Source organism: Echinops telfairi, unplaced genomic scaffold, assembly GCF_000313985.2.
Source record: "Echinops telfairi isolate 266 unplaced genomic scaffold, ASM31398v2 ScPeMD7_7469;HRSCAF=8507_0, whole genome shotgun sequence".
Taxonomy (NCBI): Eukaryota; Metazoa; Chordata; class Mammalia; order Afrosoricida; family Tenrecidae; genus Echinops; species Echinops telfairi.
Window position 1 is genome coordinate 10,039,483 of NW_022111372.1, and position 27,234 is coordinate 10,066,716.

Below are 27,234 nucleotides of genomic sequence, written 5' to 3' on the forward strand. Positions count from 1 at the left end.
ATCACAACAACTAAGTGAAAAGAAACATTCTGACAACTTGGCTAACAAATAACATCATGATAAACAGAGAAAATATTAAAGTTGTCAAGGATTTATTTTTTCTTGGATCCACCATCAGTGCTCATCAAAGTGGCAGTCAAGAAATTCAATGTATTTCATGGGGCAAAAACCTTTTTCAACACAAAGGTGACTGTACACATGGACTTCCCCAGGTAGAATACAAAGAAATCAATTGTCTACATCTGTGGGAAGACACGATGGAGAAGCTACATATCAATAGCTAAAAATAGACCAGGAACAAAGCATAATTGCTCATATGATAGTTCTGGATTAACCTAAAGAAATGAAAACAAGTCTGAGAGCCAAAATATGACCTTACGTCTATACCACATGGATTTTGAGAATATTTTAAGAACAGATTTGATGCATTGAACACTAATGATAGAAGATCTGTTGTGCTGTGGGATGATATCAAGAATATCCTCCCTTGAGAAAAGGGAGGTGATCCTTGCTTGAAAAAAGTTTCATAAAAGGAAAAATATCCTTTCTTGATAAAAGTATAAGGTTGTTAGAAGACAGAAAAGATCAAAGTGTATGTCAGAAATGACTCTGAAACTTGCAGTTAATTGTGGATAAAGCTAATGGAAGAAAGAATAAAGTCACAGAACTCAATAGAATATTTCAAAGGGCAACTCTAGAAGACAAAGACAAATATTCTAATAAAAGGTGAAAAGATCTAGAATTAGACACCCCCCTTTAAAATGAAAAACAAAAACCAGAACACATACAGCATATCTAAAATTGAAAGAAGTCAAGAACAAATTGAAGGCTGGAGATGCTGTCTTAAAAGATTATATGGGAAAATTATTGAATGATTCAGGAAACATCAAGAGAAGTTGGAAAGAATACAGAGTCAATGTTCCAAAAAGCACTAGCCCACCATTTCAAGAGGTTGCATATGAACAAGAACCAATGGTGCTGAAGAAAAGAGTTCACACTCTACCAAGTGCATTAGCCAAAAACAAGGCTCCAGAAATTGATGGAATGCCGATTGAAGTATTTCAGCAAGCTGATGAAGCACTGGAAGCACTCATTCACTATGCTGTGCTAAGAAAATTGGAAGGAAGCTACTTGGCCAACTGACTAGAAGAGATCCATATTTGTGCCAATTCCTAGGAAAGGTCACCAATTAGAATGCTCAAACTAAAGAAAAGTATCATTGTTATCACACTCATGCCAATGTACTGCTACAGCTGAAGATCTTCCAATAGCAGTTGCCATAGTCACTTACCTGAAGCTACCAGAAGATCAGGCCCAATTCACAAGTGGAAATGGAACAAGTGATATCATTGCTAGTGTCACATGGGTCTTGGCTCGATGCAAAGAATACCGTGAAGATTTTTACTTGTGTTTCACTGACTATGCTAAGAAACTTGACTATGTGAACCATAATAAACTGTGGATAGCTTTGAGGAAAATGGGAATTCCAGAATGCTTTATTTTGCTAATAAGAAACTTGTACATGGATCAAGAGGCTGTTGTGTGATCAGAACAAAAGAATACTGTGTATTTTAAGAACAGTAAAGGTTGTGTCAAATTTGTTCAATGAGCGTGCTGAGGAAATCATCAGAGAGCTGGGTTATATTAAGAAGAATATGGCATCAAGAATGGAGGAAGACTAATTAGCTACCTACAATATGAAAATAACACAATCTTGCTTGCTGAAAGTGAAGATAACTTGAGGGACTCACTGATGGAGATCAAGGATTTCAGCCTCAGAATGGATTACGACTCAATATAAAGAAGACCAAAATAGTCACTACTGGACTAACAGATGACATCATGATAAATGGAGTAAAGGTTGGATTTATCCAGTATTCTTTTTGGCTTGATTCCACAATCAATGCTCATGGAAGTAACAGGCAAGAGATAAAAATGCATGTTGTATTTGGTAAATCAGCTTCACAAGACGTCTTTAGAGTTTTGGAAAGCAAACTGCTCTATCTTGGAAGGAATATGGCCATCGCACTCCTTAAAGCCAAGGATGGCAAGACTTCATCTAAATACTCTGTACATATTGTCAGGAATTACAAGTCCCTGGAGAAGGACACCGTACTTGATAAAGTGCCAGGGCAGGAGGGAGATGAAGGCCATCAAAAAGATGGATCGACACCATGGCTGCAGCAAAGGGCTCAGGAATAAGAACAATCATAAGGATGGCACCAAGCAGTGTGTCTTTTGTTATTATAGAATGACAGAATGCCTTTGTGTGCTGTGTACTGTGTAAGTTGGAACAGATTGGAAGCCACATAATAACATAGAGCCACGTACGATTAAAAAAAAAAAAGCGAAGTCATTACATAACAATTCAGAGCAAACAGAAAGCTCAGGACTAAAAGCTGGAGAATTTAATTCCATCGCATAATGGTTTGATAATTTTAGACAGTTACCTGGCTTAAAACATTGTCAAGAGGACAGGGGAGCAGTTCTTGATCAACAACAGTTGAGTTCTTAGAAGCCATTAAAACATTTAGAAAGAGAAAAGTTGTCTGCCCATGTGAGGTTTTAAAAACAGATGAAAGAACCCTGTTTTGGGTTGTGGGGTAAGGGGCAGAATTTCACAAAGTGAATTGAACACCAGAATTTAATGCAGGAAAAGAGAATGCTTAGCATAATGTTTTATGTAAGGGCAATTGTGTAGAAGGATTCATGCCACATAGAAATGTTTTAGAGGAATTAAAACAAACAAACAAAACCCCCCAGGAATTGCAATGCTTTTGTGTAAAATTACACAGAGTGAACCTGTTTTCCCTTCCATCTCCTCTGACTCCTTTGTCTGGCATGCCTGAGAAATAAGAACAACCTCCCTCCACTCTCTTCCTTATCAGTCTCCTCAAAATGAGACTACACGTCTTGTAAGCAGATGAATTAAAAATAGCATTGTGAATTAAGTCATTAGCTGATCACAAACTCAAATGGACAGAATTTTGACAAAATGTACCCACATAAATTTAAGTTAATGAAGTAATGTAGAAATGGAGATCATTTGTAGGGGTATAACAGCTCAGAGACATAAATATTGCATAATGTTTGTGCATAAAATATGATATGGAGTGCCACAACAATACCTAAATTGAGATGTCAATTGATTTTTTTATTAGAAAAACAAAAGGTTGAAATTTTAGAATACCTGTCTAGTGACATATTTTGTTTTTAAAATACTGAAGCTTAAACTCCATGCCCCTGACTACTACCATCCAAGCATTATCTTGGAGAAAGAAAATGAAAATATTTTTTACAGAATGCAAGAACATATGGCTTCTCTATCATATTGTATCTTGAGAGGATGTGAGCATTTTTTAATGGGAACTTAGATTACATCGTAAGATAAACAGAAAAAAAATAGTTGTACAAACCAGTGGAATTCAAGTAGAACACAAAGACTTTCTTTGAAGGCACTTCTGATTGACTTCAAATCACAAAGAATCTCTATGTTGGTAGTTAAGTGATAGATCACTTTTGCAACCCAAATAGACATTCTTATGCAGCTGGCTTCTTAATTTAAATTCTCTTCTCAGGTTTCCCCTGCGACTTTCTGACACTTTTGGCTGGCTCAACTTTTTAAAGACTTGAAACCCTGGTGCTGACATAAATTATTGAAAGTTCTGGGAACTGCCCAAACAACAAAGTGATGTGTCTTGGAAGAAATAAAGCTGGAATGTTCCTGAGGAGCAGGGGTGGCAAAACTTAGTCTCACATACTTTGGACATGTTATCGGGAGAGACCAGTCTCCATAACAAGACATAATGCTTGGTAAAGTGCCAGAAGAAGCCAGCTCCTAGCACAATCACTACAGGTTTGGTAGGCGTAATTGTACAGCGATAATAAGTAAATATTATAGTAAAGTTATAGAGAGCATGAGAGATAAAAGAGATATATAGAAATAAGGGGAGTCAGACACATTTTATGGTAGCATGCTCACCTCAGCCCCGCTTGGTAATCCACGTGGAGGGAGTGAGAGCTTTAATGCTCCCCAAGCTTTTATACTCTCTGGGGACATTGGGGGCATGCAAGCCCCCACATTACAGGTGAAGACATACGTCACAGGAAAGGGTTGTGCTACAGGTATTACAGTGATGGGAGGGGGTGATCTAGGGACATATGCACTACAGAAGGAGGAGGGATTGGGGGTGTACATGCGGCAAGATGGGCGGATCCTAGATTTCTGGTAGCAGCTTAACTTGATTTTGGGTCTCCATAGGAACCATTATCAGTTGGGTGTGAACTCCACCCACAGGAACCAAACTAATGGCCTTAGGCTCCAGAGAGAGGTAACCCATTGTCTCTAGCATCAGAGAGCAGGCCCACCCCCAGTGGTGGGATGAGACAGCAGTCTGGCAGCAAGTATCTGACTCCCCCCCACAGTAAAGTAAAAGGGCTTTTCAAAAAAGGAGGAGGATCCTTCAGGAGATAAATTGACATAGTAGCAGCAACAGTGAGCTCAAATATGACACTTGTGAGGATGGTGCAGGACCATGCAGTGCTTCCTTCTGCTACACATACGGGTCACCACAAAGTTGAGGGCCCCTAACAACAAAGCCTGGCCACCTTCCCTCTGTTTATTGTTGTATCCTGTATTTGTCTCTACTGTTCTGATAGGGTTTACAGTTATGAATTATAACTGCATCTGACTTCTTTCAGACTTTATATCAAATTTCCACTGCATTTTTATTGCTTTAGTCTGCATTTAGGTTAAAGTACTAGCTTAAAATTCTTTTATCCGTTCTGGTTCCTAACGATTGTGCTTCTTCCTGCTCTATTAGAAAAAACTTGACATGTCTTATATTACTACTTTGAGGAAATCAAAAGCTTTAATATTATCCTCCAAATTTTTCTCTTTGCAGTATATTGTTTCTATTAGTATATTTTAATATATTTAATGTAATACTTGTCCTTAGCTATGTTATGAATATTAATATTAACAAAAAACACGAATTCTGGGTCAAGATATTTCTGATTATAATGCTTTGACAAGTCCAATGAAATTTCTAATGTATATATCAATATATCTAAAATAGCCATTGCCTAAGGTTTCAAGGTTATTATGAATTGTTGCCCTGTGAAATTCAATTATTTTTCAGCTTGATTGTGAAAGTACAAATTAATGTAGCACTAGGTCATTTTCGATTTGAAGATAGGGACTGCAGCATTTTGAGAAATACAGCACATGGACTAATTGCTGGCAATATTTCTTCTTAGTCTAATATCTTGCTTTCATCAGAACAAGATTGCAAAAGCTCAGGACATTTCTGAAGGTCATCACCCTTTGCTAACGACAGACACATTTTCTAGATTAACAAGAGCAAGAAACAGTTTCAGAGGCATGGCACACTTCCATACGTGTCCTTCCCACCGTCCCTCAGCGTTCATTGCTCAATACAATTAGTAGAATGTGAACCTTGGATGGCTTGTGTATTATTGCTGTCCTGCATTTTGTGTTCATAGTATAAGGAGTTGTCAATAGTTTCCTAATCTCTCTTTAGTCCCAGAATTATATTCTAAAATATCATCATAATTTTAACATATGGATACTTAAAATAGTAAACTTAATTTTTTCATCCATTTATTTTTTTCAACAGCCATTTCTTTGATGCCTACTATAGTCAATGCATTACTTGCATTTCTAAGTTGCTTGCATGGGAATTTCCCTACTCCCATATTTTCTGTGGGGACACCACTAAATGCTCGTAGCATGAGAAATAATAATTAAAAGAAAAGGAGAAGTTGACTAGCTGAAATTTCTCTTTTTTATCATTTTGTTGTTGTAAAAAATGATGTCACTGAAATCCATATTAAGTAACTTGTCTGTAGTCAGCATAACCAGTTATTAATAGGAAAAGGAAATTAACTTGGATCTTCAATTCTTCAGTAACTTAAGAAAAAATTCCATAATAAACTTATACTTTATAAATGTGTAACTGGATTAACTAGCACAAATATCATTTTAATCATTCATTTATTCGTGCTATAAATATTTAGTGCATGCATAATATTTGACAGAAATTGCTACATTGAGTTGGCATAGAAAATTAAAACACATTATTATTGTTGTTACTCTTACATATCAAGTCATGTAAACCCATTATTAATTAGTTGAAAGGATGCCCAGTCCTGCACCACACACATGGTAAATGCAAATCAGACTTCAGTGATCCATACAGTTTTGAGTGGCTTATTTATAGAAGGAAATGACCGGGCCTTTCTTCCTAGTTTGTGTTATTTTAGAAGCCCCACTGATGTGTTTGGAATCACAGCAATATACAAGCCTATATTGACAGAAGGGTTGTAGCTCTGTAGGAGGTATATTGCCTGTGAATCAAACTTGAATTTCTACATAGGGAGTGGAAATTCCACAATGGAACCATCACTACCTCATTCCTTATTTTATCTGTTAAATACACATAGTCACCCTATGAGTCTGGAAATGAACGCACCCCCAGCGATTCAAGTTTCAGCCAAACAGCAGGTCTATAATAAGAACAATGACACTAATGAGTTATGAAAATCTAAGAATAATCAAATATTTGACATCTAAAGGGCATGATCCCTTAAGGATTAAGGACAAAGTTAAGAAGGGTTAGAAGAGAAAGAGGAATGATAGGGAAGTACAGGAAGGAAGTGGGTAAGTGGGGATTACTATCAATGATATGAAATCAAGTCTAAATTAAATGTTGAATAGAAAAATGATCTGATCTGCAAACCATTGAGATCACAATTATTTTTAAATTTAAATAAAATGAAATAAGGCGTTTCTGTTAGAATCATCGTCTCAGAAGCCAGAATAGTCAATTAGTCATAGTTACTAAAGATAATGTTCTAAATTGAGTTTGATAAGCAGTATCTGTAATCTTGCTCTTGGTCACCTAGGACACAAATATAGATATCTACATCTACGGAGCAAAAGAGAATGAAGGCAATATTTCTATCTTTCAATACTCAGCTGATTTTTTTTGTGTTCAAAGCATGTTTCTCTTTAGTTTTCTTTGAGTTGGGGGACAAAATTAAATCTCAAGGGGACAATTTGTGACTGTGTGTGTGATGGGGTAATGTTTCCAGAGAAAGTCTGGTATGTAGCCTTTGCTATCCTCAAAGAATGAGCAGGTGCATTGAGTTATGTCGGGTGGGGGGAATCCAAGTTTTATGGACTTTTACTCATTAATGCAGTTTTCTATTTTTAAAACCTTTTACAAAACAAGTCCCTATAATAAGTCTATATTCTTGAAGAAAATCCCTCATTGTTACCCCTTTGGGATCACTCCAGAAGAGTCACTGGAATTTCCTCCGCTGACCTCTCTACCTTGAGTTTAACTGTCTCAGCAGATCCCCTGGAAAGTAACTATTTTGATTGGACCTCTTCAAAACTATTCAATAACTGTATTATTAAAAAGAACTTTTCTGTAGCCAGCCAGTGATCACGAAGATATGTTTTAACATTTTTAAATTGGGAATAAACATATGTATTAATATTGTGTGTGTGTTTTTTTAACTTACCCTCATGTGTGTGTGCATATGCACACACTGCAAACGCACCTTGGGGTAGAAAGACTTCAAAAGGTTCAGGGAAACATTCCATTATCTTTTGATCTCATTTTTCAGTTAATTTGTAATCCCACTTGAACACTTCTATAGTAACATTCCCGGTAGAGTCTGTAGCCGAGCACCATTTATATATATGACAAGTTGTATGAATACGTACCCTAAGTGAAAAGAAACAAGCAAACCATAAAAAAATTTATATACATTTAGTCACAAAGTGAATTCAGAACTGGAAATACTTTATTGCTTAATGCATTATGAAAATATTTTTAGAGTTTAGAGATTTTTGGATTTTTGAATTGCAGATAAGAGATTAATTATCTGAATTTTTATCACATATTTTATCTTAATTACTGCAAATAAGTAGTTTAACAAAAATTTATTAAAAGAATACAAATATACATGAAAATGTTTAAGTCACATCAAATTATTTAAAACATGTTTTTTCCCTTTGGTAGATTTTTGTGAAAATCTAGAGTTTGTTCTAGTCAGCCCAGTATAAAACATGAGCTTGATTCATGGTTTACATTTCCTTCCTCGCCTATCTTGAATATCCTGTCAATTTTTAAAAATCATTTTATTGGGTACTCTTGCAGCTCTTATAGCAGTCCATGTATCAATTGTATCAAGCATATAGTATTGAAGTTTACCTTACTCTTAAAAGAGTCTCTCGCATCTTTGGGAAATCTTGTTCTTATTCTTGTCTTTTTTTCTGAAATACTGTTTTCTGTGTTTACTTTGGGGATTTTTGTTCATCAAGTACAGTCTTAATATGATCTCTTTGGAAATAAACCTCATCAATAAAATTGATCACTCGATTTTCTGTATTGTGTCCCTCTGTCTCTTGTGTCGTAATTATCCAGGACCTGTCTCTTAAGTTTGTCTTACTGCGTGGCATGTTGGTTGCCGTGATAGAGGAAGCTGTGCCACAGGTATTTTGAATACCAGGTTTCTGTCGGACTCCGATTCTAAAATGAACTAGGAAGAAAGACCCGGCAATCTAATGATGAAAATTCCAAATATTTGGACTCAAAGAGGCAAAAGATAACTGCTTCATAGCATTTTCAAGGTTGTAAATCTTTATAGAATAAAGTGTCACACATTTCTCTCATAGAAATCCTGGTGGGTTTGAGTTGTTGATGTTTTTATTAGCAGTGTAACGATTAACCTGTGGGTCAGCAAGGCAAGAAAATCCTATGGATTACAAAAGAATATTGTCCAATGTAGTGCAAAGAAATGAATCTCATAGGTTGAAAGGGACTCAACCTATGATCAGTGGTCATGATAGGGAACTCTGGTATATTAAGATTGCAAAAACAGCAGAGGACAGAACAACGTTTCCTTCTGTCGTGCATGTGGTCACTATGACACAGCAGTAGTTAATAACAACAACATTGTGATTATTTGTGCTCATGTTTTTCTTTCTCACTTGTGAGCTCTAGAAAGCAGGAACCCTCTCTCAATCACCGTAGTTATTTACCTCCATGCCCTGTCCTTATGGCTGACACCTACAGAATTAGCAATAAATGATTGTTAAATTGACTTAATAGAGCTATTATAATGTTCTCACTGCAGGCTGATTGAAGATGAAGTATGAAAAAGATAATCTAAGAGACAAAACAAACCCAGCCACTCCAGTCAGTAAACCAAAATTAGCTTTTGTTTCCCTTGGAGCAAATCTAGCTGCCAACTGGTAAATGTCGTGCACTATTTCTCACTTTAAAGAGTTTGCTTTGAGGGTTGAATGATTCCCTTATTCAAAAGATGCCCTGAACGATTAGAAAGCAATTTAAAGTTTCTTAAAATAGAAATACATTGAGTTGACTGAAGATTTAGTTTGTAGAGTCTTAAATGAGACTAACAATATACACAGCTTAAGCTCAAATTTTTATCTGATCAGAATTTTAATATTGACAGAGTTAGGAAGAAGATATTTGACTACCCCTAATTTGCATCTGTGCATCTGCTGAATAGTGAAATGTTTATAAAATATAAGACATGCTTAATTGAATCTTGTTCACACTTTGGTAGTTTATGGAAGGATGTATTTCTGACCAAATAAGAGACATAAAATATATACTAGACACTTTGATATATACTTTATTGATGTCCGTAGGGTTTTTTTCACAATGTATTTTATGTTTCCATAGTTTTATGGTGACATTTGTTTTCCATCACATTTTTTCTGATGTATTGTTCCAAAGCCTCTGAAAGAGGAAAGCTTCCAACGCTTCCGCTAAAACATCATTCATTGCCATTAGCGTTATTGAGGGAAAGAAGCCGCCTATTAGATGTTTTCAAATTTACTTTGTCTTAAGATCAGCGCTTCATTGCCTTTCAATTTGAATAAACATTTGAAAGGGAAATCTGTAAAATGTGGTATAATAAAATTTTTATCCTGTGAATGCTTTATACTAGTTTAATTTGACAAATACTAATATATATTTCAATTGTTTTTACTTTTCAAATACAGCATTTAAATTAATTTTATGAGCAGTGAAAATATTTTAAGACAGTCCTATATTCTTTATGTATCTTAATTTTAAAAGAAAAAGAAAAAAGATACCATTTGCTCACACATCAGGAATTAGTAACAATTCTCTTTTCTTCCTATTTGTTAGATTTAAAGATATTTTCCAAGGCCTTTTAGGAAAGAAAAGGCTATGATTCAATCATGTTCGAAACTCTTCAAAATTTCTTAAATTCCTAGAAAGAAGAGACAGTGGAAATCTCTAGCCAGTATAAGTAAGTATATATCACAATTTACATTCTCTTCATGCACGTCTATCTAGCTCACTGTATTTATGAAAATTTTCTCTTGGTCTTGTAATAGATGTCAGGGGAAAATGCAATATTGTTTGCCTCACCTCTTGACTGTAATTGTGTCTCATAAATATTACCTGCAATTTAACATTATGTTTTTCCCCCTTTTTAAACTTTAAAATTTTTCTTTTATCTAAACTTTTGCCTTCTCCATTGAAATTTGTCATAGAACAGCTTATGGATGACATCAAGAACATTTTTTATATGGGTTCTTCCAACTTTGTTTTGCAGTCTAGTAGTTCGTTATATATTTCATATTTAAAAGTGCTTGGAAAAAGCTGGTACATCATTTCTTCAAGATGATGCTGAAAATCCCATCTAATTTAATGGATGAAACAGTTCTTTACAAGTTATGTTGTAAAAATCTTCATTAATATTGGTGGAGAGTGTTACACAAATGGCAAAAAAACCCAACAAAACAACTGTCCGTGGAAGCTTATTTAGGTTCAAAGGCTCAAAGAATGCAACCCAAGAGTTCAAAAACCTCACGGAAACTTAACTACATGTTATATCAGATACGCTTTCAAAAACGGATTTGCTGCAAATATGATTTGTTTCTGAAAAAACAATTTGTGGTTTTAAAACAAAAGAGATTCACTTTGGGAGTGACATTTATGATGTGGTCTTCAATTTGCATAGGCTATAATGGTTTGTATGAAATTAAGATGATACTGCTTAGCTTGCTATTTAAACATTTTTTACACTGATATCATAATTCCAAGATTTTTATTTCTAAATAGCTGCTAATAACAAGAGAATGTTCTTATAATCCCTCTCGCTAAAATTTTATTTTCAGATTTTGACCTTTTGACAACATAATATGGTTTTAGTTTTAAAAATGCATTTACCTTAAAAGAGTTTTAATCTTATCTATCTGATCCTTATTGAATACATGTGATAGTTTTTATCCCAGTTAAGTTGTATAATAATTTATACTCCTGCTGAAGAAAATGACAAAACACTTAATTGTTTTATATTAAAAACTTTGGTATAGATTATGTTTATGAAATGTTTTTAAATGTTTCTAGCGGGAGAATATCTTATATTTTAGCTGTGTGTCATATTAATGGTAAGCTTTCTTTTTAACTATAAAGTTCAGAAAATATTAAAGAGAGAAACAGTAAAATTTAAACATTGCTAAATAATTGCAACCACAAATTTTAACTAGTAAATTATGGAGGGTATAATTTCCTTAGAAAGTCTTATTTAACTCGTTTGTGGTAATTTGAATTAATGAATTCAGTGTTCTCTTGGCAATTTTCTATTTCTCATGTCAACACAATGAAACAATGTCGGACCAGGTATCACACCATGACGGAAAATATTTTTCTTCAGGAAATATATTATACACCAGGGAACACAGAAGGTCAACTATAACAGATTATTGTAAAATGTTTATCAATACATTTATCACTTGTAAAAGTAAAATCTTGCTCTCTGTATTAATTACCACATTTTTATCACCAATCCCTTCTAATGCTTTGGGTTTTTTTTTTCTTAACTATATTTTTTCTCTTTCTCTTCTTTTTTTCCTTTTTAATCAAAGGAATAGTTTTTGCTTTGTTTTCTTTTCTGTATCTGAAAATAAATACCTCAAAATGTTATTCAAATAATACATTGTTAAAAAAAAGGTTTACAAAATCTCTAAATCCTATTTGGCTAAAAGAATAAATAGTAATAATTACATTGTGGTGGAATTACAATTCTAAAGGTTGTAGATCAATACACAAGTTTTGTAGTGTAATAATCAATTCTTTTTAAAAGTTTCTGTATACATTTTTTTAGCTGAGAATATTACAGGAATTGAGAAAATCAAGGTGTCAGTTAAATTCTTTTCAAGTTAAGAACACCTCACTTTCCTTCAAATAAAGCCATAGGTGCATGAATTGATACGAAAACTGACAAGAAAGATATCTGAACAATAAAATGGTTTGGCATCAGGGCATTCAGGCTGAGGAGACATTCTACAGTATTCTGTTCTGCTGTGTATATTTTCTCTAATTTGGGGAGTTATCATACTGAATGCTGTAATCTTGGATCTTTATAGTAACTATTTCAAGGTTTATTCTCCCAGCAAGTAAAAACTGCATCATCTGCATATCAGAGGTTGCTAATGCATCTTCAGAGCTCTGCTGGCATAGTGGGTTATGAGTTGGGCTGTTAACTGCAAAGACAGCAGTTTGAAACCACCAGCTGCTCCACAGGAGAAATATGACTGGCTTCCGGGTGCTGGGAAGACTTATAGTCTCATTAATCCACAGGACAAGTTCTATTCTCCCCTACATGGTGCATATGTGTTGAAATAGACTCAAGGGCAGTAGAATGAATTTTCATCCAGTCCTGATGTTAGGGTCAATATAGTCCAGCTTCCAGAATTACTAGATCAACATACAGATGGAATGAGTATGAGTATGGTCAAAGAATACAACCCTGTTGCACACCTTTGATTTCAAGTTCTATAGTGTCCCCTTGTTCTATTCATACTTGTTCGTACTAGCGCTTCCTGTCTGTAAAATGGGTTCTGCATAAGTACAATGAAGTGTTCTGGAATTCCCATTCCTCTCAAAGATACCAACTTCTTTTGTTATGACCCACATAGTTAAATGCCTTCACATAGTTAAAAGAATATAGATAGACATCTGTGGTAGTTACATAATCTGGTGTCAATTTGGGACTTGAGAGAATTAAGAGCAAAGGGGTGGAGTCTAGTCTGTCAATTGGGCCATAGCCAATGAGGCCTTTGTGTAGGCATAGCCTTCTCCTGAGGATTCTTGGAATTCCTGTATTTCCTCTCTGAAGGCTGGAGGCACTCGCTCTCTCTCTGCTCACCCCCTGTGATATGCTCTACTGACAAGACACATGGCACTGTGCTAATAGAGCCCATGGCCTGGGAGTTGAAGGAACAACGGGAGACCCCTGCCAGCGCTGAGATGCTTACAACGCCATTGGATCCAAAAGACTTTGCACCCACTGGCCTGTGATCTTCCCGCATTCGGTGTCATTGCATGTGTTTCGTGAGCCTGAAGAAGACTTTATATATTGGTATCAGACATATGAGCTAATATTGGACTTATGTACTTGATCTGGACTGGCCTGGGATGTTTTCTCAATATTCAATCACTCTTGTATATAACGCTCTTTCTCATACACATATGTGTGTTTATGCATTTGTTTCTCAAGTCTACTCAAAGTAACATCTTTCTAGTATTAGCTGATTCCACCCCTGTCATCATCTAACATTAGCAATGCCCTCTTCAGAATCTAGCTTGGATTTTTGGCACTTCCTTGTCAACGTACACTACCACAGCTGCTTTTGAATTATCTTAATCAAAATTTTACTTTTTTTTTGTAATTAATGATGTCCAGAAACTTCTGTACTCTGTTGGACCACCTTTCTTTTCTTTTTTAAAAGATCAGTTTATTTGGGGCTTTTACCACACTCCATACATATATCCATTGTGTCAAGCACATTTGTACATATGTTACCATCTTCATTTTCAAAACAATTTCTTTCTATTTGAGCTCTTGGTATCAGTTCATTCCTCCCACCCACCCCCCAACCCACCCGCTGTCCCTCATGAACCCTTGATAATGTATATATATATTTTTCATGTCTTACACTGACTGCTTTTTCCCTTCACACACTTTTCTGTTGTGGATCACCTTTCTTTGAAATGGGCAAAAAGGTGAATCTCTTCTTGTTTATTGTTCAGTTAGCTGCCTCTAACTACCTTGGCATAGGCAAGTGAGCACTTCTGGTGTTGCACCCCTTTATGAAAACATTTCAAATGGAATTCTACCTGGAGTTTGTTTTGCTGCAATGTTTTCATTGTGTGACACACTTCCTTCCTTACTGCTGGTTCTAGATCAGACATTGCTTCCTAAAACAGTTGAATATCAGCCAAACGCTTTGGTACAGTATGTCTGTATTCTTTTCATCTTATCTCGATGCTTCTTTCAGTGTTCAGTATTTTCTTTCAATATTGCATCTTGAAATGTGAGCACTTTCTTCAGATTTGGGTTTTTTTCCCCTGCTTGAAATAAGCTAACTGTATACATCCCTTTAAGTTTATTCACTCCAGTTCTTCATATATTGCCTTATAATATTTTATTGTGTCTTCTCAAGTTGCCTCGTGAACTTTTCTGTTCATCTAGTTACGTCATCACTTCTTTTGTCCATGTTAGCTACTCTGTGTTCGAAAAGTTTCAAATATCTTCGGATCTCAATTTTGGACTGTCTTGTTTTAATTACCTTTTGCTTTTTCATGTAAGATGTCCCTTGTTGACATTCCCCAAATAATTTGGTCTCTTGTCATTAGTGTTTAATGTGTCAAATTTATTCTTGAGATAGTTTCTAGATTCAGGGAAAACGTACTCATACTGTGGATTTTATCAACTTGGATTAATTTTCTTCAGCTTCAACTTGAACTTTCATTAGATCAATTGATAGTCTATATAAAATACATATATCTAAAATAACTAAAATAATAATCTAATATTAAAATAATAAGAAACATATGTTAATGTTTGCATAGGTTCTATTTTATTTCCCATTTTATCTTATTTACCAAAAGAACAACATTTATGATTATAGATATTATTTGGACAAAGTCAGTTACTATATGCTTAACATGAATGACATAGAAATCAAATCACGATTAATCCCAAGTCCTCTGTTTTCTGAGTTATTATGGATATGTATTGATACTTAGAATGATTGATGGCTAGGAATGTACATTATGATTTCAGACAAACATAGAATTGGTTACATTTTCCAGATCTCTGGGCACATTGTTCAATATTGTAGAAACTAGAAACTTCTAGTTTCTCATTGTAAAAGTGAAGATGCTAATAATTTATATTCATAGTCCCTGAGAGAACCAAATGTGACCAAGCACTAAATTAAAGTAGAGAGGTAGTGAAAAATAGTAAACCCCTCAGTGAGATGTATTTACACCGTGGTGGCTGTAATGGACTCAAGTACAGAAACTATTTTTAGAATGGTGCAGAACCAGGGAATGTTTTGCTCTCTTGTGTATAGGGTTGCTATGGGATAACACCAATTCAATGACACCTAACAACAAAAACTAAATGTGAAAAGCACAGTTTTTGTAAGACTTTCTTGTTGAGTGCTTTGGGCTTGATTTCAACACAGAGACTCCGGTGTGGCCGATTAGAACAGCTCTAACTGCAGACTTGAAACCCAAATCCACTACCATCAAATTGATTCAGACTCATCGAGGAGTCCCAAAGCTGCAAATCTTTGTGGGAGCTGATAGCGTCATCACTTTCCTGCAAATCCTAAATTTGAACAACCAAAGTGTGGTTAGCAGTCTACCTTCGGTTGGGTTCACTAGAGAAGCAAAACCAGTGGCACTTTCATATGTCTCTATAAAAAGAAATTTATATCAAGAGAATATGTCACATAATTGTTGAATTCATCCAGTTATGGACAAGTTCCAAGTCCATAGGTCAGCTGGAAACTTCTCCTCACTTGAGTAGGTTTGAACCGGATGGACTTAAGATCAGCAGAGGTCGATGAAACCAAGGTTAGCAAGGCAGGCTTGTGACAGCAGAAGTGAAAGAACCCAACACTAACAGGTCAGATAACAGGTCAAGGATGGCTCTTGGGATTAGAAGGCAATCACATCCAAAGAAACACACATTGATGAGTCAAATGCAGGAGCCAGACCCAGCAGAAAGCAAGTGGGCTTTTTAATTTGTATAGGGAGTTGATCACATCCTTGAGGAAATTTCATTCCAATTGTATCAGGACTGTGACCTGAAAAGGGGGGTTGTATTCGACTCTAATCTCTTACAAATGTTTCAAAGCTCAGAGTAGATCCCATTATGGGGTGGATTACATTGTGTTAGATTATATCATTAGGTACTACTAGGTCTTAATTGCTAAACCACTGAGAATCCTGAACTTGCCAAGTTGACATAAAATGTAACTAGCATAGAAATAAATAATTATCAGATAGTAAAACCAGGGATATTTTCCTGTATTTATTGTTATACATTCATTATATGAATATAAACAATGGGATATGTAAGGTGTGGACTGAGAAATTATTCAACTTAGAGTCAGGAATATATAATTGTCTGATTAATAGTCAACAAATGGGAACTCAATGCAAAGTCATATATATGGCTGTTATCAATATGATTGAGATGTAGTCGATTAATAGTGCCATTATTGCCATCATTTTTTTATGTAATCCTTTAGGCTGGGTTCTCTAGAGAAGCACAACTATTGACACTGATATATGTGTGTATAGATAGAAATAAATATATGTCAATAAAATTATTTGTATGGTTGTAAAATCAGTATTAAAATTCTGGACACTATGCCTGTGTCCGTAATGTCATGTGTAGGGGGAGTTCTCTGTTACAGGATTAAGGCAAGCATAAGTCTTCATCTTTTTCCTGCTTCATGTTCTGTTCTTAGATTATAAAACACAAGCATTGAAAGCCAGGGTGTTACTTTGAGGGCTACGATACACCTGACCTAAGCCAGAGTATCATCATTCACCTCATATGCATGTAAAATTTGGACACTGAATAATGAAGACCATAACAATAAATGCATTTGGATTATATTGCAAGTGAGGAAGATTGAAGCACCATGGACTTCCAAAGGAACAAACACATGTGTCTTGGAAGAAGTGCAGGCAGAATGGTCCTTAGAGCATGGACATGTTGTCAGGAGACAACTGGAGAAAGATATCATGCTTGGTTGAGGGCAGAGAAAATAAAGCAGGCCCTGGAGAAGATGGGATGGCAGTGAATGCAACAATGTCCTCACATATAAAAAAATCTCTGAGGAAGGTGCAAGACTGGGCTGTGTTTTATTCTGGGTCTCTATGAATCAGAAAGTATTCAATGGACTTAAAACAGCATTCAATATGTGTGGTATGCATATGATATAACCTTGTTTTTTAATATTAAAGAAGAGTTAAAACATTTACTGATGAAGATCAAAGACTGGGTGACAACTAATTGTAAAGAAAACAAAACCAAAAAATCCTCAAGATGGGATCAATAAACAACCTTTTGGTAAACTGAAAAATTGTCCTGTTATTCATGTGGGAACTGGACAAAGATTAAAGGAGACCTGAGGATAATTCGTGACTTTGAATTATGAGGTTGGCTACGAATACTTAACATATCATTGGCTGCCAGAATAAAAAAAAAAAAATTGTCTTTTAGGAAATACAATCCGTATACTCCTTAGAATTGAGGATAGTGGGGATTTTTCTCATGCCCTTGCAAATGTTATCAGAAGGCACCAGTCACACTTGAAAAGCATCAAGCTTGGTAAAGAAGAGGGTCAGCGACAAAAGATGAAGACCCTCAACCTGGTGGACAGTGACAGTGCTTGAACCATTGCCTCAAATACAGGAAAGGTGAGGATCTTCTTGTGCTTAGGTTGTTCTGAGTCAGAAGCCAATAGATGGCATCTAACAAGTTAATAGAAAATATGGACCAGAACATTAGTGACTCTAACTGTAGTTTTTTTAAATTATAAGCTAAAACCTTTGTTATGCTGTATTTTATTTCTATCTAGGGTTTATGAAGGACACTGATTACTGTTATTACTCAAGAATTCAGCTTGAAAATGGCACATATGTGTATATTCTTTCACATTCTCAAAGCCAAACTATAGAGAATGTGTTGAATCTTGTGTCAGTTCTTAAAGCTTCAGCAAGCCTGGTTCAAGTCAGGCTTCTTCTGACTCTTGGAAGCTGATGAACAGGGAGCAGGATGTTGAAGCAGAGGCAGCAGGGCACAAGCTGGTGAATGCAGAGGTAATATGAACTTGAAGTTGGTCAAATGAATCCACAGCTGATGGCTCCTGGGACGAGCAGGAGATGCAACAGATCAAGGAAGCAGATGCAAGATTTGGTTCCAGCAAAAGGGGCCTGAGAGAAAGAGGAGAGGTACCCAGTATCTCTCGTATAAAAAGGCCAAACTTCGAAGGAGATATCGTCATGCTGTGACCTCATTGATAGCTTGGCTTCAGTCCTCCACTTTCATGCAAATTCAAGTTGACATGAACTCTAAATACCACAGATAAATTGAAATACCTGTAAGCAGACATTTATATGGATTTTGACATAGCAACATTTATGAAACAGTGCCTTACCACAGATTAATTGAAATACCTGTAAACAGACATTTACATAGATTTTGACATAGTAACATTTATGAAACAGTGCCTTTGGGATTATCCATTGTGAACTGTAGGGTGAAGAAATGGGGTTGAACAGAGAGAAAACAGAGTTGTTAATAAGTCTGATTATGGATAATCATTAGGAAAGTTATCAGGTTACCACAAGTCAGGATCAGAGATACACATGATTATTTTGTCCACAGCAACATTTCTTCTCAGTTGTAATAGAAACACAGCATCTCTTTCTGGTTCTCAATGTCTTAGCCTTCGGCCCTTCTGGGGCAAGTTTGATTTATATGAAACAGCCCTGTACCTCAACAGACACAACCACCAAACCTCACACTTGCAAAAATAGAGAATTTGAACAGGTATTTATGAAGGTAAGTCAAAAAGTATTACTAGCATAGTCCTAGTTCACACATGCACATTTTTATTCCAAACAAAATTATTTAAATATATCTCCAATATCAGTGTATGACTGCAAACCACCACAAAGTTGGTAGTCCTCTAATACATATTTATACATATAATTATTACATGAATATTAATATATACATATTTAGAAGATGATGAGTTATAGCAGAGAAGAGACAGATAAAGAAAAAAGAGAAAATGAAAAAGTGAGCAGGCGAGGAGGACCATAGAAAAAAAGGGAGATGTCTAAATGTGCAGATACATAAGGAGCAAAAACAAAAATCAAACTGACAAAACGCCCGGGGATTGGCTTGTGTAAATAATAGAGTTCTCTTGTTATGACCTCATGAATGTGCACCGGTCCATTTTTTCTGGGGCCAGGGAGAATAGCCTTGCTTAATCAAAAGGACAAGATCTGGATTGAGTGGCTGTGGTTTGGGACTCCACAGGAAGAAGAAGATAGATTAGAATAAAATTTTTTTAAAATCTATGGAGTAAAAAAAAATTAAAATGCAGTTTGGGTGGTAAGTCTTGCTCCTTTGGCAGGATTTTCGTATGCCCACATCCACTGTGAGTGGGAGAGGGAAAAGTGTGGGGGTAGGGACACTGAGGAATACAGAACTAATGGTGGAAAATTAGTGACAAAAGCTGCTGCTTGGGTAGTGAAGATATCTGCGCCAGGTCTTCTATCTACACAGGACTCCCAGGGACCGGTCAGGTGAGCAGCTTGGCTATAGGTGAATGAAAATGGAACCGGAGAAAAGATATGACAAAATAATAATTTATAAATTATCAAGGGCTCATGAGGTGCGGAGGGGGAGGGGGCGGGGAGGAAGGGGAAAAAATAAGCACCTGATGCCAGGGGCTTAAGTAGAGAGCAAATGTTTTGAGAATGAGGAAGGCAATAAGTGTACAAATGTGCTTTACACAATCGATGTATGTATGGATTGTGATGAGTTGTATGAGTCCCTAATAAAACAATTAAAAAAAAGAAAACAAAAGAAAATGGAACCAGGAACAGATTGGCTCATATGAGGAAAGAAGGAATGCTCTGAAGCAGCTCTTGCCGCTGGTCAATGGTAAAGGGCCAGGGACAGAAACAATTGACCATCATTGTTGAAATTGACAGACTGAAAGAGAAAGAGGAGGAAGAAAGTTTGGATTACTTATCTTTTATGGTGTTTCTCTGGGTTTCAGGAAGCTGGAGGTTGCCTCTCTTGGGACTTCCACAATATTTATTGAGGCTATAGTCCCATGTTTATTATCTGGTGGCCATATTCCCAGAAGCACACAAAGTCAATTGTTTGAAAGCACCGATTGCTCAGTGGAAGTAAGATGAGGCTTGTAAAAATTTACAATGTCAGAATCCCACAGGAGCAATTCTCCTCTGTCCTGTACGGTTGCTATGAGTTGGCATTGACTTGATGGCAGGGGAAGGATACCCTTTAGGTTAACTGATCGTTAACCTAAGCTACTTAACCTCCATAGGGAACATCAGTAGAACTTTTCGTCACATGGAAGAAAGTGACTTTAAAGTCTGAATTAATAACATTTTAACAAAGTTCACATGGGCACCTTCCCAAGTCACTAAAATTTTGCAACAAGTTTATGGAACTGTTGCCCCATGAAAAACAATTGATGACTAAAACATCTTAAGAAAGGTCAGGAAGATCTTAGAAAAGATCCAAGAGAGATTGTCAAGCATGAATGCAGAAACTGTCGATGAAATCCAGAGAGTGGCAGCTGCAAATAGGCAAATTGCTATTGCTGTCATAACTACTGAAGTTGGAATCATTCATGGTTTAGTATTTTTAAGTGATTTCCATGGTCTTAGCAAGTTTTTGGCTTGATGGATGCCCAAAGCTTATCATAAAGATCAACTAACTCAAATAGCTCATCAGTCCATCAGTCTTTAAAGCAAGATAAAATCTAATGAAAGTGATTTTAAGGGATGAATCATAATAAGGGATTTACCAAAAAATCAAGATCAGCGATCAAGGGTCAAAATAAGCAATAGTTCTAAAGAGATCTAATGGACCAATTAAAATCAATGAGGAATGGTTTGGTACAATTTAATTACTTCCATTAAATGAATAGGTGGAAACATGTAAACAGCATATGTGAAACTATTGTGGAGATGGATTAGTTTTTGCATTCTACTGGGTATAGAACAAGCTACCGATGAAGCAGAAAGGGAGCAAATCGTCTGATCATCAGAAAAGAAAAATCCTGTGGACCTGATGAAATGCAGAGACATCATGGCATCAGCAGCACCCAAGACATGAGACAGAGCAGAGGGCTTCCTAGACCATGGAAGGAGACAAGAGGCTAGCTGACAGAATGGGATTCTTTTGAGTATTTATCAATTATAATAGGCTAAAGCAAAGAAACGCTTGTGAGGATGGTGCAGTATTGGGCAGGTAGGGTTCCCTCGGTTGTGTATAGGATCACTTTGGCTCTGAAACTACTCAATGGAACATAACAACACAAGAACATAACCACTCAATGGACCATAACAACACAAGGATTTTGCAACACTTACCTGTGAAGGTAGAAGTCAAGGGGCACATGGCTGAGAGCTGCAAGGACCAGAGAGAAACATGCCTGAGAGCATAGCTTAGAAGAGATTCTGCAGTAAAAAAGATGATCGGCAGCCCTATCAGCTAGCTACTCTACTCAACTCAATAATTGTGAGTATTGTATTGTCTGAGTTCTGTGGGGTCACCACAAGGGACTACTGGACTCGAGAAAAGTAGACTGCTGTGGAGGAGATGACTGGTATGAGAATTGGGTAAAGACGGCTGGAAGATGGAATAATGTCTGACCTCTCCGAATACAGCTCCACCTTGGACTGATCGATCTGTGGGAAGGTTTCTCCTTCCCACTTCTGATGACAGAGGAGATTAGATATGGCCAAAAGATCAGCTCTGGTTATGGTGATTGCTCTTTGGAAGACTTTAAGTGCACAATCTTGATAGACTGTTCTCAGAAGATACAGGATGATCACAATAATTATTAGGAAGAAGGTTTACGTTAAATGAAAATTTCATTGGAAAGAAAGCATGAGGAAAGATATCCGGAGGAATTTTTTTTTAAACCATCAATGTGACTACAAATTTTGTGAGGGTATTAAGGGCTATCCTACAAGGATTTCGTTAGAGAACTTTATCTCATCCAATTTAATGTTCTGATCTTGCTCCTTCAGATTTCTTTTTTGTTTTTAATACTAAAATAATATTAGTTACCAGTGCCTTTTGAGGGTGGTAATTTCTATTTTGTTGTGGTGTAAATCTGAGAGAACAGAGTTCTTCAGAAAATGACTAGATATGAAAATACTACCTCAGAATTATTGCAGAGAGATCATTTTCCTCCTCCCACCGCAAGAAGCTGATTTTTCTTTATTGTCGCAGTGAAAACCAGTGGGGTTCCTGGAGATAAACCCGATGAAGGTCTCCGTGAGTTCATGAGTTATTTTTTAAAATCATTTTATTGAGGGCTCTTACAGCTCTTATCACAATCCATACATGTATCCACTGTGTCAAACACACTTGTACATATGTTGCCATCATCATTTCAAAACATTTTCTTTTGACTTGAGCCCTTGGTATCAGCTCATTTCTTCCTCTCTCTCCCTGCCTCCCTCATGAACCGTTGATCATTTATAAATTATTATTATTTTCATGCCTTATACTTACTGCTGTCTCCCTTCACCCACTTTTCTGTTGTTTGTCCCCCTGGGATAGAGTTATATGTTGATCACTGTGATTGGTTCCTCCTTTCTCTGCTCACCTTCCCTTTACCCTCCTGCTATCGCTACTCTCAATTTTGGTCCTGAAGGTTTATCTGTCCTAGATTCCCTGTTTTGCTAGCTCTTATCTGTACCGGTGCACGTGTTCTGGTCTAGCCAGATTTGTAAGGTAGAATTGGGGTCATGATAATGGGCGGGGGATAAGCATTAAAGAACTAAAGGAAACTTGTATGTTTCATCAGTGCTATACTGCACCCTGACTAGCTCATCTCTTCCTTGTGGACCTTCTGTGAGGGGATGTCTAAATGTCTACCGATGGGCTTTTTGGTTGCCTTCCCCCTCATTCACATCAATATGATTTTTTGTTCTTTGATGCCTGATACCTGATCCTATCAGCACCTCATGATCATACACGCTGGTGTGCTTCTTCCATGTGGGCTTGGTTGCTTCTCAGCTAGATTGCCACTTGCTTATATTCAAGCCTTTAAGACCCAAGACTCTTTATCTTTTGATAGTACTATCAGCTTTCTGCACCACATTTGCTTATTCACCCATTTTGTCTTTAGCAATCATGTCAGGAAGGTGAACATCACAGAATGCCAGGTTATTAAAACAAGATGTTCTTGCATTGATGGAGTACTTGAGTAGAGCTCCACTGTCTGTCTACTACCTTAATACTAAACCTATAAATATATGCACATAGATCTATTTTCCTATTGTTATATATAAATATATTTACATATGTGCATGCCTGTATTTAGAACTCTATAAATGTCCTTTGCCTCCTAGGTTTTCTTTTATTTTCTTTTATTTTCCTCTTCTCCACTATCATGTTCAAACCTCATTCGGCTTTCAGCAATTCCTCTCAGTTACATTTGCACTTGATCAAACACCACCAAGCATCCTACACAATATTAGCCATTGATTTTTGATCACTTGTTGTTCCCTTGTCCTTGGGTTTGTTGGCACTCCCTTTCTTTCCCCCTTCTCCACTCTCCATGTCCCCAAGAATCATCGGTCCCATTGTTTTCTCCTCCAGATTGTTTTCCACCTATATTATCTAGATAGACATGCAAAAACAATAATAAGCACAGAAACAAAGCAGCAACAACAACCAAACAAAACAACAACAAAAAGAAAAGCCTGTAAATAGTTCGAGGTCTGTTTGTTGACCTTTATGAGTATTTTCTGTTTGAGTTTCATGGAGTGCCACTCACTGGTCCCAAAGTCTATTTTTGGTATTCCTCAGGGACATCATTGCTTTGATCCTCTCGCTGCTCTGATGCATGCCTTTTATGTTTTGCCAAGGTGTGGTGGGATCAGATCAGGCATAATTCCTGCACAGTGTCTTCAGTGTTGCCCCCCATAGCACTATGGGTCAATGAGGGTCATGATGTCTCATGGTGAGGCAGCCCTATGTTCCTCTCTGTGCACTGGCTGGTCTGAGCTAGAATATCTTGCTTAGGGCTTGATGGGCCAGGATGTGTTCCACTCTCTCTTTCTCTATCCTTCCCTCTTAGTTTGCTCCCTTGTGCTCTGATCTGATGTGCTTTTTTCCCGGAGCTATAGCTTTAGTGATGTCCTCTGTAGTTCATTCTTCTGGGTGGTGGTGGGGCAGGGGGTGAGGGGATGGGGTGTCCATGCAGCTGGGTTTGGTGCAGGCTCCACAAACTCTCTATTGGATCACTGCTCATGCTGGTATGTTGCATTCATGTTTTGGCACATCGAGTTGAAGTCTGGTCCCTCCCTCCCTGCCCAGTAGTTCTTATCTTGAAAACTAACCCATTCTTTATTTCTATGTTGGGCATTTTTAATCCTAATTCCCTTTGTTATCATCTATCTTCATCTTCCAGGGTAGTGGTTTTCTATGTGATCTCAATTCTGTAATAATTGGTGATTTTCAGTATTCATCTTTTACTTGTTATGCAATGGAAAACAAAGACTTCCAAGTTCTTTCTATATCGTAATGGAAACTCTCATTTAGTTGGTTAATACATATGTCTTATGATAAATAATTGCCTTTAATTTTAGATTATTTGGTGTACTTCTTCCATGTGGACTTCGTTGTTTTTACGTTAGATGGCCCCTTGTTTATCTTCTAGCCTGTGGGACCCCAGATTCTATGTAATTTGACAGCTTGTTAATTATTTCATATCTGAGCATTTACAATAACTGTTAACCTACTAGAGGACAACATTGTGCAGTAAGATATTTGGGGCATGGTGAGCAGGGCAACAGAACATGCCTTCCTGAAGAAGGGTCTTCATGCAACTTTGGAAGGCCTTCAGATCCCTCTCTTCAGAGGGAGTGCTATCTAGCTGCAGTGTACTGCCATCTTACTCCATAGTCATAACCTTCAGGCAGGTTTGCAGGCAGCAGCAAGCTCAAAATTGTCAGTTGGAAAGAGAGAAAAGTATGAGTCATTGGAGAGGGTGTTTGGAACAAAGGCATGTTTGCTTCATGACAATTCAAACTAAGGCTAACTGAGCCTGAAATCTACACCTGAGTAGCATTCGTGACCTATCAGGTCAGGAGGGTAGAACAGGCTCCAGAATAATGAGTGAAGGGGTTGTAGGAGTATTGGTGAAGCTCTGGAAAGAGTTCCAGGTTTAAGTTCTGACCATGCACAGGAGGAAGGTGATAGAGTTAGGCTGCATGCCCCCAAGGCACACAGTCTGGTTCTGTCTCTTCTATGTCACCTTCTCACAAAAGAAAGATCGACTGGACTTTTCAAAGTGCTGAATACATCTGTAAATTGTAATCGATATTATTTCTATGGCAGTTCTTTTTTGTTTGTTTGTTTTTGAATCATACAAATAAGTATTTGTCAGATTTACACCATTTATAAATGGTGTGAAATAGAAAAAAATATTCTATTTCGAATAACGCCCATATAACAATTTGATTTTGGGAATCTAACTATGTCAATGGATGAGGAGCCCATGTAAGTAAAGAGTTAAAGTCTTGGAAACCTGAAGGGGCAGTTCTAGAGTCATCTATAAGATTGCTAACTACTATGAATCATAATCAACATGATGGCATTGTGTTTGGTTTCGTTGTGGGATACAATAGTAGTGATAATAATAATAAGTGTTGTAGTGAACATAAACAATGTAGTGATCAGAAGGAAAAAAAGTAGGTAGAGATTTTGAGAAGACATTATGCAAAATATTTTGTCCATGCACTGTGCTAACTATTTTGTATGCATTAAGTCAGTTAATATGTACAGCAACAGTTAAGGTCAGCAATACATTATCCCATTATATAAATGAGGAAACTTCAGTTCAAAAGATGAAGACACTTTCTCTTGTCAGCCAGAAAATGAGTGTCTAGTTAGAATTCCCATCTGGAGAATGCTCCGCTAGTCATTAGTCTATACCGCATAATGTAAGCGAAAACAAAACAATACAAAACAAAAAAGCAAAATAAAACAAAACAGAAAAGTCAGTCAGCAAATGTTAGTTCTTCTCTTATTTTTTACAGTGGCTCTACTACTTTGACAGACATTGGAAATACATAAGAGACTTTTAAAAACAGGAGCCCCAATAAATTGATTGAAAAACAAAAAACAAAAAAAAACCCCAGGAACTACTGGGTCAGTGCCGCAGAGTTCTCAGAATCCTTTTAATTCGGGCTTGGCTGGAGCCCAATAATTTGCATTTCCAACAAGTTCCCTGGTGAAGTTTGTGATGCTTATACCAGGATCAGACATTGAAAACCTTTGCCATAGGCTGGAAATATAAAAGAAAGTAACTCTTGTTGAAGCAGTTGGAGGTACTTATTACATTTAGTGAAAGGCAGACTACCATTTAATTTAAAGATAATATTTACTAGATATTTCCTGATATCTAAAGTTTTAATGTTTGCTAATCATACTCTTCCATAATTATATTTTTACCTTGTTAAACAGCAATTAACTTTAAAGTTATTGTGCTTTAGAAAGTTTGTAAAGCAAATTAGTTTCCCATTTAATAGTTTGTACATCAAGTGTTCCATGACATTAGTTTTATTCATCCAAAATTTGAGAACTCTATCCATTTCCACCTGAGGTACCCATTTTCTTTTATCTGATTTTTCTACTGCTTCTTGAATTCTACTCTAGCTTTAGGGACCATGTTGTCCTTTGGGTCTTCTATAATTACTTCTTTCAAGAAACACATTCTGCTCCTGTGTTATTGTTATTTTATGGGCCTATTATTTAAGGGAGCCCTCATGGGGTAGTGATTATGCATTGGGCTGCTAACTGCAAGGTCAGCAGTTTGAAACCATCAACTGCTTCATGAGAGAAACCCACAGTGGAAGTTCTACCATGACTTAAAGAGTCACTATGAGTTGGAGTTGACTTTATGGCAGTGAGTTTGTTTGTTTTTTCATTTTAGTCTATTATTTGTCAGGTCTATAATTTGTCATATAAGAAGTATTGGCAATGACTTAAGTTCCAGGCTAGAGGGTTGTCCTCAGGCCATATTATCAGGTG